Here is a 15,459-nt window from a genome sequence, read left to right as displayed (position 1 = left end):
GGTTGCATTTTCCTGAGCTCAGCTGGCTTGGGTGGTGTCCCCTGAGCTGCTGCAGAACCTTGGTCCTTGGCCAGTTCCTAAGTGCCCTCCCCTGCCATCCCCCTGAATGGTCCACCCCGCTTCCCTGCGGAAATCCACTGCACATGAGCGCTTGTGGGCTGCTCGACCGCAGGGCTGCCGGCGCTCCGGGGTGTGTATCTTCTCAGAGGGCCATGGCCCTCCCCGTGGAAGCACCCAAAGCCTTGACGTCCCCATGGCCTTTGGAAAATAGAGAGAAGCATGTGTTGGATGTCCCTGATGTTGGATCACAACTTATCACCCGGGCACTTGAAGCAACACTGCCCCCCTAGAAAACAGTCTCTCCAGCTTCTGACTCTCCCGCCTTCTGCTGGTTTATCAAGCCAGGTGAGGACAGTACCTGCCTGGGAAGTGTTCATGGTGCAGCTTGGTGGTCAGGCCATCCCAGCCCCGCAACCTTGGGTGAATCCGCCAGCCTCCCTGACTTTAGTTTCTTTAACTATAAAAGGAGGGCAGTAATAGTAATCCTTTAATTGGGTTGTTGAAATCAAATCGAATGAGACCATCATATACAGTGCTTAGAACACTGCTCCTGCATAGGGCGTGCCCCATACGTGACAAGTGATGCTTTTGTCAGCATCGTGCTCCATCACTCCGTCCCTCCCGACTCCGCCCCCCCAGGCGCGCATGCGCACAACTTCCTCTGCTTCAGCAGCCCCTCCCTTCATCTCCATCAACTAGATGGGGTGCCGGGCTGCGGGGGGCCACCGGTTTCTCCCCACCTGAGAGAGCAGAATAAAATGAAGACAGCCATTTTCAGACAGCACCTCATTAACCCTTTCATTTTAAGTCTACTGAAAGAACCACCAAAAATGCATGTGTCAATTATATCCTAAAAGTGGAACTCAATCCAGGATGCCAGCAGATAAATGTCATCCAGGACAACAGCCCAACTCCAACATCCCTAAGACCCACTTCACCCTTAACTATGACCACGTTTCGCCCCAAGGACCAGGATTTAACATTGGACGGTAAACAGTTGAGCAGCAAGATCTACAGAGTATTTTAACCCCTCCCGCTTTCATGAACACAGACTTTCAGGGACACAGCTCCGACTCTAAGCCACAAACGAAGTACCATCCAAACTTCCATCCTCTCCCCCCGCCCCCGGTCTGTACCACTTCAGATTGCCCACTGTGCTCTGGTGGCCTGATTTTGCTCCGAGGTTTCCCAACCACACAGCCTTGAGTCATTCTTGACTCCCCTCTCCCCTTTCCTTCCTGAATCTAACAAACTACCAACAAACCTGCTGCTACTTGTTCCAGCAGAACGCCCTACCGGCCACACAGTGCAAACGTCTATTGTTGGAGCCACCTTCCAGGGGGAATTCCAGTCCCAGGCGTCCCCGAGGCCCCGTGAAAGCCGGGGAGGGGCCGTTCAGCCTCTCACTCCCTCCTTTCCTGACTCATGGGGAATCGGCTCTCGGCTGGAGCCCAGGAGGGAGGGAAACAACCGGGCAAGAGCTTCCCACCAGCCCAGAGCATCAGGAACAGGGGGCTTTCCCGCCGGGTGGGCCAGGCTCCAGGAGAGGAATGTCTGAGTTCCAAGGCACAGCCTGGGCTGCAGTGGGTCCCGCCCTCTGAAACCCCTTTGAAGCTGGGCAACCGTCTGGCCAAGGGCAAGCTTGAGAGCTCCTCCACTTACCCTGGGAGGGGCGGTTTCCTGACTGCCTTTCACAGGACGGAAGTGCAGTAACAATCATTTTGCATGATTCTCAGTTTAGACACAAAATCTAAAAACCCAATAAAAATAAGCTTGATGTGACATAATGCATCAGACGGGCCAAGACTTATTCAACTACCTTACAGACCTATTATCATAATATACTTTTTTTTTTATGGGTTAGAGACTCTTTCCCATCAAAATCAGATTAAACATGCCTGGCTCCTTGAACAATTTCAGACCTGGCTCCACCTTGACTGCGCTTCTCCGAACCTGTTCAGGTGGTTGAATTCTCCTAAAACTTGGCACCCAGAGGGAATGCAGGGCTCCTGCACGGGCCTTGAAGGCCAGCTTTCTGCCCTCACCTTTGCAGTGTTTCCACAGCTCAGCCTCAGCTAAAATCCTTATTCTTTTCCACATGAACTGCTCCCACGTTCAGGTCTTCTGTCTGGGTGAAGGGAATTGGGTTTGAAGGCTTTTGTTTGTGTTTTTTGTTTTGTTTTGTTTTTTGGAGAATCAGAGAAAATTACAATGACGAGTTCATAGAAACTGCTATTACAGCATTTTCACCTTGTGGGTTCCAGCCCATGTGTGGGCCAGGAAATCAATTCAATAGGTCACCACCAGCTTTTTCTTTCTTTTTTTTTTTTTTTTTGTGGTACGCGGGCCTCCCACTGCTGTGGCCTCTCCCGTTGCGGAGCACAGGCTCCGGACGCGCAGGCTCAGCGGCCATGGCTCACGGGCCCAGCCGCTCCTTGGCATGTGGGATCTTCCCGGACCGGGGCACGAACCCGTGTCCACTGCGCCACCAGGGAAGCCCCAGCTTTTTCTTTAAAAATGAAATAACATGGAGTAGAAGATAGCAGAGTGTGTTGCATTAATGAATGGCCAGCATTCGTTCATATAAGTTTTGTTTCAGGTCATAGACGTGTCTGTGTACCTGGGGGGAGGCGGGCGGCAGTGGTACTAGGTTATGACTACAGTTGAGCTTTGGTCAAAAAATGTAAAAGCCACTGGTCTAGTCCAGCCAGGAACGAGCAGTGTGCTATGATCAACAAGCACCTGTTTGGGATCTAGAGTCAGAAAATCCCTGGGTTTAAGCCTGGGTCCTGACATGCAGGAACGGCATGACCACAGGACCCTGTTACGCTTCACTGAAACTCAGCTCAATTCCTCACCTATGAAACAGGGAAAACAACAGTATTTTCCTCCTAGAGGTATTAAGGAGAAGCACACTGATTCTCACCTGCAGGGACTAAGCACGTTTGTACCATGTGCCGGGAAACGCGCCATGAACTTTGCCTGCATTATGCTTCTGACCTCCAGCACGACAGCGCTTTGTGTTAGATATGACTGCCTCCACCCATCCGATGAGGAGAGTGAGGCCGTTTGGTCCAACATGTGAACGTCCACCTTTCACGACACTGGCCCTAAGTCCACTGTGCCTCTATCCAAAGGTGAGGATGCGCTTAACGTACTTAGCACCATTAGTACTAAGTACTTAGTACTGACACCAAGGAGCCTTTGCAGTTCAGTGCTACTCAAAGGCAGGCCCTTCCCAAGATGGAGGGTTGGTGCCGGAATGCGGGTGGAGGCCCGGCCTCCCTCAGCAGGTAAGTTTTACCTGTTTGGCTCCACTAAGCAATGTGCTTCGTGATGACTTTCACGGACACCTGGCAGGAGCGCCTGCCCTCATCCAGGACACACAGCACGGGCGGTCCATGGCCCACACGCTGAGTAGCGCTGCGTGAGACGGTACGGTTATCAGCATCACAGCTATCGTGACACGCTCGTCCAGACCTGCCCTTTCACTGTCCAAAGCTCTTTTTGCTGCTCCATCAAAGGCAACCTTGTGCCTCCACCCCGGTCCACTGGCAGCCCGCGGAAAAGCCCCCCGAATCTTTACGATATGTCCAGAGGCCCCCAGGCTCCTCCCTGGTTTTGCATCACCCGCCCTCCTGCTAAAGTTTGTCTTTTGTGTCTTCCTGGAAGACGCTGATAAGGACGTTGATCGAGATGGGGCCGAGGACAGATCTGCTCCCAGGCACAATGACTAGAACAATCTCTAATCCACTCAAGGCCTGTGCGCCTCTTCACGGCCGTGTTGGCTTCGCTTTCCAGAGCGTGAACAGGGTGGAAGGAAGCCCTGGGAGATGAGCTGCTGTAAGGGCGCCATCTTGTGGTGCGCACGTGTCAGTGCACCTGCAGCGCGGAGATGCTGAACTGGGGGAAGGCTGGATGGACAGACAGGGCGTAACAGCACATGCGAGCTTAGAGGGTATTGGCCTCACTCTCTGGATCTGAACAGTGAATCCTTTTTCCTCATCACGTCTCAAAGTAAATCAGACTGGCCCTGTTCCTTTGGTTCACCACTGTGAATTCAATCAGTGTAACACCACCTATTCGCTGCATGGCCCAGAAAAAAAAATTTTTTTAATGAGCTACCTAGGTAAAGAGAAAAAATTTTTATAATACTTTCTTCCATCCATAGCTCTACATCTGAAATGAAAATTCCCTTTCCTTTTGCTCATGATTTGGAAATTAACTCTAAGGAATCCTGGATTTAATGTGGGCGTCTAAAAAGAAGGAGGCAGTGCTGCCCTAGCCAGGCTGCTTCCTCCTGGTCCCCGGGACCGACGCCAGCACGAACACCATGGTCACACTGGCCTGCTTCTCCCACACCTGGATCCCCCCTCCTCCAGGTGTGACGTGATGCTGCCTTCCCCAATCCACTCAGATTTCGACTCCCTTCTAGAGTATGAGACAGCTGGGACCAAGGACGTGTTTCAAACACACAAGCAGGCACGAGTCCTTGATGTGAGTTTAGATGATCCTGCCTCAGTCTGAGCTGGCGGGTAGGGATCAGCTGAGGCTGCACAGGTAGGGCCTGTCGGGGTTGAGGGTGCTTAAGAGGGATCTGAAAGCTGCAGGAAGAATGAGAAGCAGCAGCGCCCGGGATCAGAGTATCAGGAGTATGACTGTGTTTCCTAAAGCAAACTCAGAGCTCAACACCTGAAAGGGCAAAGACGAGAAAAACCGCGTCGTCATTTACACGGCCTACGTACACACAGTGGTGGTGTGTTTCGAAATCAGGGAGAACAGAATCCTGCCCAGAGGTTCACTGTCTGGAAGGAGGCTGACGTGTGAATAAGTAGCTGTACGTGTTCCTAAAACTCTTGCGATGGATGCTTTGAAAGAAGAGCAGGCAGGAGTGAGACCTGGTGTGACTTCCTCTCAGGAACCACCAAATGGATGCATTTTATCTGACAATCCTCTCTACCATCAATTTCTGAACTCCAAAGCTGGAGCATCTCAACCCCACAACGCCTCTGGAATTTTGATTATAGTTCTTTCTTAGCCTTGAAACAAACTTAGAGTGAATCTAATAGAGCACCTTAACCTGACAGGTGAGAAAAAGACTGGCTGATAAAACAGCATCTTCGTGCAAAGCGTTTACAATTCTTACACCAGCTGCCTATGATGCTTGTCTTGCAGCTTACTGCTCCATGAAACTGCTTCGAGGGGTCAGAGAAATAAACCACATCTTACATATTAAAGACCGGTCACTTTACCCCGTAAATTCCTTTTGGAGGTCTGCCCTTTACTGGAGGAAAGTTATTAAAGTAAAAAGTATACAGTCAGTACCTTAGTAATTAATGAAATAACAAGAAAAGCAATCCCTTACTAAGGAGAATGTTTTCACTTAACATTTCTCTTTTTATTTCACTGGGGAACTTAAGGTAATGATCTAGGAATATCTTAAGTCTCCCCTCCATCTCATCCTCCATTGGTGGCATCTCTAGAACATCATCGAGGGGTAGAGCATTCTTCATGAAAGCAAAGTGCAGAAATTTGAGATGCTTAATTCAGAATGCTCCTCAACTGGTGACTATTTGGGAATTTGAAAAAGCATCACCAATAGGAATGGTCGGTGATATTGGGAAAGTGACATTTTTTCATACATTTCCTCTTAATGTAAGTAGCAACTTAGTTGACTTTGGTAAGCATTAGTAGTAGTTAAATGTGCATTAAAATAACTAAAGATCTAATATGAACTCCCTGAATATAAAGCAAAACGCCTTGGCTTCATTGTCATACGGACAATAAAAAAAACATGTGTAGCCATCGTATTTACAAATCATTCAACTGGTCAAGAACAGAAATTAGATATCACTAAATTCTATAATCCATATAACTAAGGAGGGTGAGGGTTCAAATTGGCTTTGACCTAAATCTCTCTTTCTTAAGGAAACTGGAGGGAGACACACTGCATTTGGGGGGATCACCCAAATTCTAGTCACATGAGAGCTGTACTTAGTCTGCTTCCAGCCACATGGCTGATCAAGCTGAGAGGAGGAAGAACTGGGAGCGAGGAGTGGAAGGACCCTCTAGAAACAAACTAATAGAATTGTCTGGTATGATATCACTTTCTCTAACAGTGTACTTGGGGGATAGAAATTCCTGGAAACAAAGAGAAGCCAAAGAACAGAGTGTAGACGCTGTTGCCATGGAGATCCACAAGGATTTCAGACTTGGCCTGAAAGCTGGGATTTTAATTCCAGGGAGAGGACTGGAGAAGAAAGAAAGAGGAAACTGGTACTGAGCCAGCTGCTCAAGACCCAGATGTGTCAAAAGGCCGGCCAGCCTGAGAGGCAGACAAGAAAATTCTGTGTCATCGTCCCAGGAAGCAGCAAGGAAACTTTCAGTCTCCAGGTACCTTGTATTAAAAAAATGACTTGCAAGAAATCAAAACCTCAGACTATACCCTGTGCAGATGTGAATTTACACCACCCAAAGGGAGCAGGAACCACACTCAAGAGTTAAACATGAAGATTGGTCCAGGACAGTGAAATCCTGAGACCCCCGCAAAAACAAATGAAAAGCTGTTCCATAGGAAAATGCACAACAACACATGGCATTATGGATCCTCCATAGAAAGGATAGTCCTTGCTGACAGCAAATCAAAATTCTAAGTGACATGATCGAAACTCCTCACGCAAACACCACTGAAGCTACATGAGGAAGCGCCATGAAAGACAGATGGGCAGACTCGACACAGGAAGAATCAGCACTCAGGAAGTAGAGGAAATGGAAAAACCTGAAAGACACCACTAAAAAAAGATACATTTAAACTTGCATGGATTAACATAAGCAATAACAAAAGGCAGGACAGCATTTTAAAAGATCAAGAATTTTTGGAAAAAAAATGAAATGTAGGAATTCAAAAAATTATTCTTTGGATTTCTAGATTCAGCATGGCGACACAGAGAGCTGGAAAGAGAGTCACACCCACCCTGACAATAAGAAAACTGCTGGACAAATTGCAAATTAATTAAAACTTTCCTTGTCCCCCTTAGAGAACTAAGGTCACAAGAGCAAATAGCTGACTGGAAATCTTCAAAGAGGCAAGTGCCTGTAGCGAGAAACAGGACCCATGCTTTTCCTTACCTGGGGCAGATATTGTCAGAGGCTGTAGAGTCAATAAGAAGATTCAGCTAGATACTTGTAATAACGTGCTAAAAGCTGAGTGTGGAGGCTGAGGGAGACCTGGAGACCCTAGAGACAGCAGACGGAGCAGGGTGGCAGCTCTACAAGAAATGTTAAAAACAAGTTCTTCAGTCAGAAGGAATGCAATATAGGTAAGAAACTTGGATCTACACAAAGAAATGAAGAGTATTAGAAATGGACCATACGGAGTGGGATGAATTGGGAGATTGGGATTGACATATATACACTACTACGTATAAAGTAGATAACTAATAAGAACCTGCTGTAGAGCATAGGGAACTCCACTCCACTTCACTGTACAGTAGAAACTAACACAACATTGTAAAAAAAACTATACCCCTCCCCAAAAAAAAAGAGAAATGGAAAATACAAAGTTAAAATAAAATATTTTTTCTCACTTTAATTGCTCTAAAGATAATTGAATGTTTAAGAAAACAATATATTCTTCATTGATAGTTTAAATAAAAGTAGAATATAACAGAAACAAATTTGGGCAAAACCCCAAATACTGGGGGGAAATGGTTCTAAGAGGAAGTCTCAACCAAAATTGAAAAATATTTTGAACTGAATAAAAATTAAAACACAACACATCAAAATTTGTGAGATGCAGCTAAAAGAGTGCTCAGAGGAAATTCTTAGCACTAAATGCTTATATTAAGGAAGAACAAAGATCTGACCTAAATTTTCACCTTAAGAAATTAGAAAACAAAAAGTAAATTAAACCCAAAGCAAGCAGAAGGAATAAAAGAATAATGATGAAGACAGAAATCGATGAAGCTAAAAACAGAAAAACAGGGGACTTCCCTGGTGGCGCAGTGGTTGAGAATCCACCTGACAATGCAGGGGACACGTGTTTGATCCCTGGTTGGGGAAGATTCCACATGCCACGGAGCAACTAAGCCCGTGCCCCACAACTACTGAGCCTGCGCTCTAGAGTCCGTGAGCCACAACTACTGAAGCCCACGCGCCTAGAGCCCATGCTCCTCAACAAGAGAAGCCACCACAATGAGAAGCCCACGCACCACAATGAAGAGTAGCCCCCGCTCGCCACATCCAGAGAAAGCTCACACAGCAATGAAGACCAGACGCAGGCAAAAATTTTAAAAATAAAAAATTTTTTAACAAATTTTTTTAAAACACAGAAAAACAATAGAGAAAGCCAATGAAACCAAAGACTGATTCTCTGAAAAAAATCAATAAAATTGGTAAACCTCTAGTGAGTCTGACCAAGAAAAAAAAAGAGAGAGAAGACATAGATAACAATACCAGGAATGAAAGAGGGAACTTCGCTCTCGACCTCACGGACACTAAAAGGATAAAGGAGAATAAAACAAACAACTGTAGACTCATAAATTTGGCAACTTAGGTGAAATAGACCAGTTCCTTGAAGGACATAAACTACCAAAATTTACTGAAAAAGAAATAGAGTCTGAATAGTACTATATTTATTAAAGAAATTGAATTTGTAATTGAAAACCTTCCCACACCGAAAACCCCAAGCATAAATGGCTTCTGGTGAATTCCACCATCATTTAGGGAAAGAAATAATGCCAAATCTACCCAATCTCCTCCAGGAAAAAAAAAAAAAAAAGAGTAGGAAACAATTTCCACGTCATTTTATGAGGCCGGAAGTAAGCTAATATTAAAACCAGACAAAGATATTACAAGAAAAGAAATTTGCAAACCACTATTCTTTGTGAGCCTAGATGTAAATTTCTTCCAAAAAAACTTCAGAAAATTGAATCCAGAAATATATACAAAAGACTATACATGCCAATCCAGCAGGATTCATCCCAGGAATACAAGGCTTATTCAACATATTTTAAAATCAATTAGTGTAATTCATGATATTAAGAGACTGAAGAAGAAAAAACATATAGATACCTTGATAGCTTCCAAAAACAGCATTTCACAAAATTCAACATCTATTCGTGATAAAAAACTCTCAGCAACCTAGAAATAGAAAAGAAGTTCTTTAACCTTATAGAAAGCATTTACATATTACATAAAACCTACAACTAACCTCAATGGTAAAAAAAAAAAAAAAAAAGAATGCTTTCCCTCTAAGATGGGAACAAAGACAGGATATCTTCCCTCACCACTCTTGTTCTGTATCAATATCTTGTTCGAAGACTAGAACTTCTGCTGGAAGTTTTTACAATAGGCAGGAAAAAGAAAAGGCATACAAATAGGAAAGAAAGAAATAAAACTGCCTCTATTCTCAAATGACATGATGGTCTTGAAGAAAATCCCAATCTACAAAATCATCTCTTAGAACTAAAAAGTGAATTTAACAAGATCACAGGATATATGGCCGATATATAAAAGTCAGTCATCTTCCTATATACAATAAACAATTGGAATTTAAAATTCCAAAAACAATACGATTTACAATAGCACTAAAAATGAAATACTTAGGTATAGATCTAATAAGAGTCTGTATGCTAAAAATTACAAACACTAATGAAAGAAATGAAAGAAGATCTAAATAAAGAGATCTACCATGTTCATGGATTGAAAGACTCAGTATTTTAAGATATCCATCTTGTCAACTGATAAATAGATTCAGTACAATCCAAATCAAAATTCCAGCAAGTTTTTGTAAATGTAGACAAGTTAATTTTAAAATTTAAATGGAAAGTCAAAGGAAAAAGGAAAGCCAAAATAACTCTGAAAAAGAAGTACAAAGTTGGAGGACTCACTCTACCTGACTTCAAATTTTATGATAAAGCTACAGTTATCCAGACAGTATGATATTGGTGAAAGAGTATGTGCATTTCACAATGGAATAGAATAAAAAGCCCAGAAATAGACCCACACAAACACAGTTCACTTTTGGCAAAAGTACAAAGGCAATTCAGTGAAGAAAGTTTTATCTTTTCAACAAATGTTTCTGGAACAACTGAGTATCCATGTGCAAAAAAGTCAAAAAAAAAAAAGAACCTTAAAATTATACCCCAATTAAAAATATGTGTATATTTTCATTAAAATTTTTTTAAAAGAACCTTGACACATACCTCATACCGTGTACAAAAATTAACCCAGAATAAATCATTGACCTAGTTCTAAATCTAAAAGTTTAAAAGTTCTAGAAGAAACAGAGAAGAAAATCTGTGTGAACTTGGGTATGGTGACAAGTTTTTAGATGTGATTCTAAAAACATGAGTCATAATAGAAAATTTGATAAATTGTACCCTTAAAAATTTTGAAACGTTTGCTCTGTAAAAGACACTGTTAAGAGAATGAAAAGTCAAGCCACAGACTTGGAGAAAAATATTTATGTATCCTATATCTGATAAAAGTCTCATATCCATGTAGAATATATAAAGAACCCTTGAAGCTCAACAATAAGAAACAACCCTCCTTTAAAAATGAGCAAAATACATGAAAAGATACTTCTCCAAAGATAATATACAGATGGCAAATAAGCATTTGAAATGATGCATTAACAAAGTTAAATTAGGGAATTCCTTGGCGGTCCAGTGGTTAGGACTCCGCACTCTCACTGCCAAGGGGCCGGGTTCGATCCCTGGTCAGGGAACTAAGATCCTGCATGCTGCATGGTGAGGCAAAAAAAAAAGTTAAACTAAAATCACAAATTGGGACCACTACATACCTGGGATGGCTAAACTTGAACAACTAACCCTGCAAGACCGGTGAGGACGCAGAGCGACAGGAACCCTCAGTCACTGTTAGTGGGAACACAAGTGACACAGCCATTGTGGAAAACAGTGTAACCATGTCTTACAGTGTTAAATACATGCTTGCCCCATGGACCCAGAAATCCCGCTCCTAGGTATTTACCCAAGTGAACTGAAGACATGTGTTCCCCTAAAAACCTCTGTGCACATGTTTCTAACAGCTTTATTCACATCCTCAAACTGGAAAACAAACCAAATGTGCTTCAACAGGTGGCTGGATAAACAACCTATGTATGTGCACACACCAGAGCACTACTCGGACACAAAGGACAAACTGTCAGCTCATGCAACAACAAGGATAAACCTTAAATAAATTTTTCTAACTGAAAGAAGCCGGTCCTGAAAGACTTCATACTGTAAGATTCCATGTATATGACATTCTGACAAAACGGTGCAGACATAAATCACATCAGTGGTTTCCAGGAGTCAAAGGTAGAAGGAGTGATTAACTGAAGGGGCCACACAGGGACTATTAGGGGAGCACTGAACACAAGTCTCCTTGGAAAATGGCAGATCAAGATGACAAAATATTAATAAATGTTTTCTCCATTGATAGGCTTGATCTAAGGGAAGTACATGTGAAATATTGCACCCAGCAAATAGGAAATACTTCTCTGGTTCAAGCATACATGAGATATTAGGAAAGTTAAACATAAACACACATTAAGTCAAAAGGAAATTCAATATATATTTTTTAAATTATATACTGACCACATTGTCGGATCAAAATTCAGTAACAATAAAAATCAGTAACAAAAAGGTTGCCAATGCCCCCCCCAACACACATACTTTTCTTTAGAAACTACAAAGCACACTTCTAAAGAATTCATGGACCAAAGGGGAAATCATAAGAAAAATTACTAAATATTTAGATTTAAGTGAGGGTGAAAGTGATATATATTTTTTCATCATCACATTTGCATATACACACATATAAACGTGTTATATAAATATAAATACATACTTTTAAATATGTAAATATATACACACACACACAAATAGGATGATGGAAAATAAGAGAGAAAGGACAAGAAACAGAAAAAACAGAGGATAAGTTCAAGAGTGCTAACATCTGAATAATAGTTTTTCCATAAAGACATAAAAAATAGTGACGGTTTTATCCTAGAAATAATTACAGAAATTTCCCTACTACTGAACGAAATGAGTTTCCAAACTGAATGGGCTTACTAAGCTCCCAAGACAATAAAAGAAAAAGACCCACACCAAGGCAGGTAATAGAGACAGGTACAAATGACATATATTTCAGAAACTTTTAAGAATCATGTGAAATGATGAGGAATAATAGGCACCCCTCTCAGGAAGCCACTGAAGAATGCAGTCTATCAAAACAATAGCATAAACAGAGGGGTAAAAACCAGATGCGGGGACCAGTGGCAGAACATTGGAGAAAGTCCCCTTTGCCTTTCTCTGGTGTTCAAGCCATTGGTCCCTGGCATAACAGTGAAGAGAAATCCCTGGACAGGATCCGCAGAGCAAGCCTAGAGCACAAGAAGTAAAGACTGGAAGAAGCAGACAGAGGATTCTAGGAGGGTTATCTCTGAGAAAGAGATAAAATCAATCAAATACCTGATGTGTGTGGCCAGTGAGAAGAGATTTAAACTTACAGAGGAGACCTTGGGAAGGAAAGAAGGATAAGAAAGTAGAAAACCAAGGAAAACAAAAATCAAAAGCCTATTATTAACTTGAGGGAGGAAAAAGATTGCGAAACAGGAAATGTAGTCACAGTATACTGCATAGCTCTTCTGTGAATAATCCTTATATATCCATACAATAGTGTAAACACTGAGTATAGATTTAATGTAAAATGGTGACATGGAGGCTCTAGGAGGACACAGGGAGAGGAAGGATGTGGGAGCACCTACTATCTTCCACAGCCGGAGGTCAGTAGATAATAAACTGAAACACCCAGCCATGAGAATACATCACGTTAATTAGAAATAAAGAGATAAACACAGAGGAAACTGTTTAGAAAGTTGAAAGTCAGTTGCCCTTGTGGACTGCAGCGAATAAGGATGGGGATAGTGGAAAGGGAATGCTTCTTGTATTAAAATTCTTGGTGATACTTGAAGCTAAATACACGTAATACCCTGTGGGCTACCACAAAATCAATAGTCAGAGAGAATGTACATGCTTACGTATAAATACTAGGAAAAATGGAAATGAACAAGCTACGCATACAACTCTAGGAGTTCCTAAAAGAACACAGTTAACCCAAAGAAAGGAAAATGAAATAAATAATGAAACATGACGAACTAAGAGGAAATTAAAGAAAAGAGGGATAGATAGAAGCAAAGACTGAATCTTTGCAACAAACCAATAAAACAGATTTTACTCTTTCCATGAAAAAACAGGTCATAAAAGACACAGTAAAACTTTTAAGACATCATAAAAGAATACTCCGAACAACTTTATGGCAATAAACCTGACAACTTAAATGGAGTGGAAAATACGAATTGCCAAAATTAACTCAAAAAGAAATTGAAAATATGAATAGACATAAAACATTAAAGAAACTGAATGAGTCATCAATGTCAGAAAATCTCCAGGCCTAAGCAGTTTTAAAGGCGAGTTTCACCAAAACTTTGAGGAATAGATCATTCCTATCTTTACATTGACCCACTCAAGAAAACAGAAAAAGAATGAAGACTAAACTCATTTTTTTGACATTTATAAACCTTGATATCAAAAACAGATGGAATGGCATGAGAAAGGAAGCTTGTCAGCTGATCTCAGTTTTATGTTGTGGTAGTTGCAATAGTACTAATGGATAAAATCTACTGAGAACTTTATAGGTGTCAGGTGCTGCTATAATGGCATTTTGGTTGTTTTTGTATTGAGATATAATTGATATATATACAAAGAACTGCACATATTTATGAATAAAATTTGATGAGTTTGGACATATGCAAACACCATGATACCATCACCACAATCAAGGTAATAAACACATCCATCACCTTCCAGTTTTCTTGTATCCTTTTGTTGTTGGTTTTTTTTTTTAATTTTGTGTGTGTGTATGTGTGGTAAGAACACAACATGAGTATTGCCCTCTTAACAAATTCTGAATGCACACACCATATTGTTAACTACAGGTACCATGTTGTACAGCAGATTCTAGAACTCATATAGCATAACTGCAACTACACCCACAAAATAACAACTCCTGCCTCCCCTGCTCTAAGGGTATTATAAGTACTAACTTATTTAAAAACAGCCTTATCAAGAGGATACTATTATTATGCCTATTTTATCAGTCAGGATACTAAGGCACAGGTAGTTAAGTAACTTGCATGTGACATGAACTCAAGCAGTCCTCCAGAGTTCTTTAGTAGTGAAGCTCAGTGCAGACCATCAGTGGAGGACAACCGTAGTTCCAACTGATCATTTGAGGACATAGAGCTGACACAGTGCAGGTGCACAGCTGGACCAAGGTAAAAATACTAGCCAACAGAATAAAACAAGAATAAGAAATATTACCAAGTGCTGAAAAGGAAACACAAGTATTTTTATTTATAGACAATATAATTGTCTACATAAAAATCCAAGAGGATCTATAGACAAACTATTAGAACTAATGAGTTCTTCAGCAAGATTGCTGAATAAAAGTTCATGATTTACTAAATACCTACAAAAATCTATCAGGAATGTCATCTTTCAAAAATATCATTCAAAGTTCAGCCAAAACTACAAGGTACCCATAAAGAAATCTAAAAAAGGATGTATAAGATATGTATTAAGAAAAATTACAGTACTTTCTTGAAGGCTTTTACAGAAGACCTAAGTAAATAAGAAAAATGCTATGTTCATGAACAGGAAAGCGCAACATCATAACAATGATAATTTCCTCAAAATAGATCTATAAATGTAATGTTATTCTAATCATGATACTAACCACATTTTTCAAAGACAACTCTAATAACTCATTTGAAGAAGTAAGATGCAGTTTTGGAGAGTAAGGTGAAGGAAGAAAGAAGGAAAATTCCCTACCAAATACTGATGTATCATAAAGCTATAATAAATTTTTAAAAGTGTAGAGTTCATGAAAGTATACACAAATAAGCTTGGAAAAGAATAGAGGGACTAGAAACAGACCGTTGTATATACGGGAACTTGGTATATAATAGAAATTGCATTGCAAATCTAAGCAAAAGCTTTATTCAATATACTGTTTCAGGAAATGGTTTAGCCAATTCCTGCCTCATTTTCTACTCAAAGGAATCCTAATAAAGATCTAAATGGGAAAGGCAAAACTATGAAAACTTTTAGAACATAGTATATGAGAATACATCCCTGACATCAGGGTAGGGAAAGTTTTTCAAAACAAGATGAAACTCATAAACCATAAAAAAGAAAGATTAGTAAAATTGACAAAGTTAAAATAAAATCTTCTGTATGAAGAAAGACACCATAAACATTGTTAAGAGACAAATTACAGACTGGGAGAAAATATTTGAATTGTGTACAATGGACGAAGAATTACAGTCAATCC

The 15,459-nt window shown here is 41.2% G+C and overlaps 1 long non-coding RNA gene across 3 annotated transcripts in view; it reads right to left on the bottom strand.

Annotated features, from left to right (window-relative positions):
• Positions 1 to 502: 502 nt before the first annotated feature.
• LOC308630142 overlaps positions 503 to 15,459 on the bottom strand; it is a 67,736-nt gene continuing 52,779 nt past the window's right edge. Inside the window, exons 3-6 of one of the 3 annotated variants that reach the window (XR_014017768.1) lie at positions 9,133 to 9,201; positions 7,189 to 7,328; positions 1,723 to 1,810; positions 503 to 800 (exon numbers count right to left, since the gene is read on the bottom strand). This is a non-coding gene — a long non-coding RNA (uncharacterized lncRNA). The remainder of the gene's footprint in view (positions 801 to 1,722; positions 1,811 to 7,188; positions 7,329 to 9,132; positions 9,202 to 15,459) is intronic. The other 2 variants (XR_014017769.1, XR_014017770.1) reach the window with 2 other exon arrangements.

Source organism: Mesoplodon bidens, assembly GCF_964165515.1.
Source record: "Mesoplodon bidens genome assembly, chromosome: 16".
NCBI lineage: Eukaryota > Metazoa > Chordata > Mammalia > Artiodactyla > Ziphiidae > Mesoplodon > Mesoplodon bidens.
This window is presented reverse-complemented; position numbering and strand designations above follow the sequence as displayed.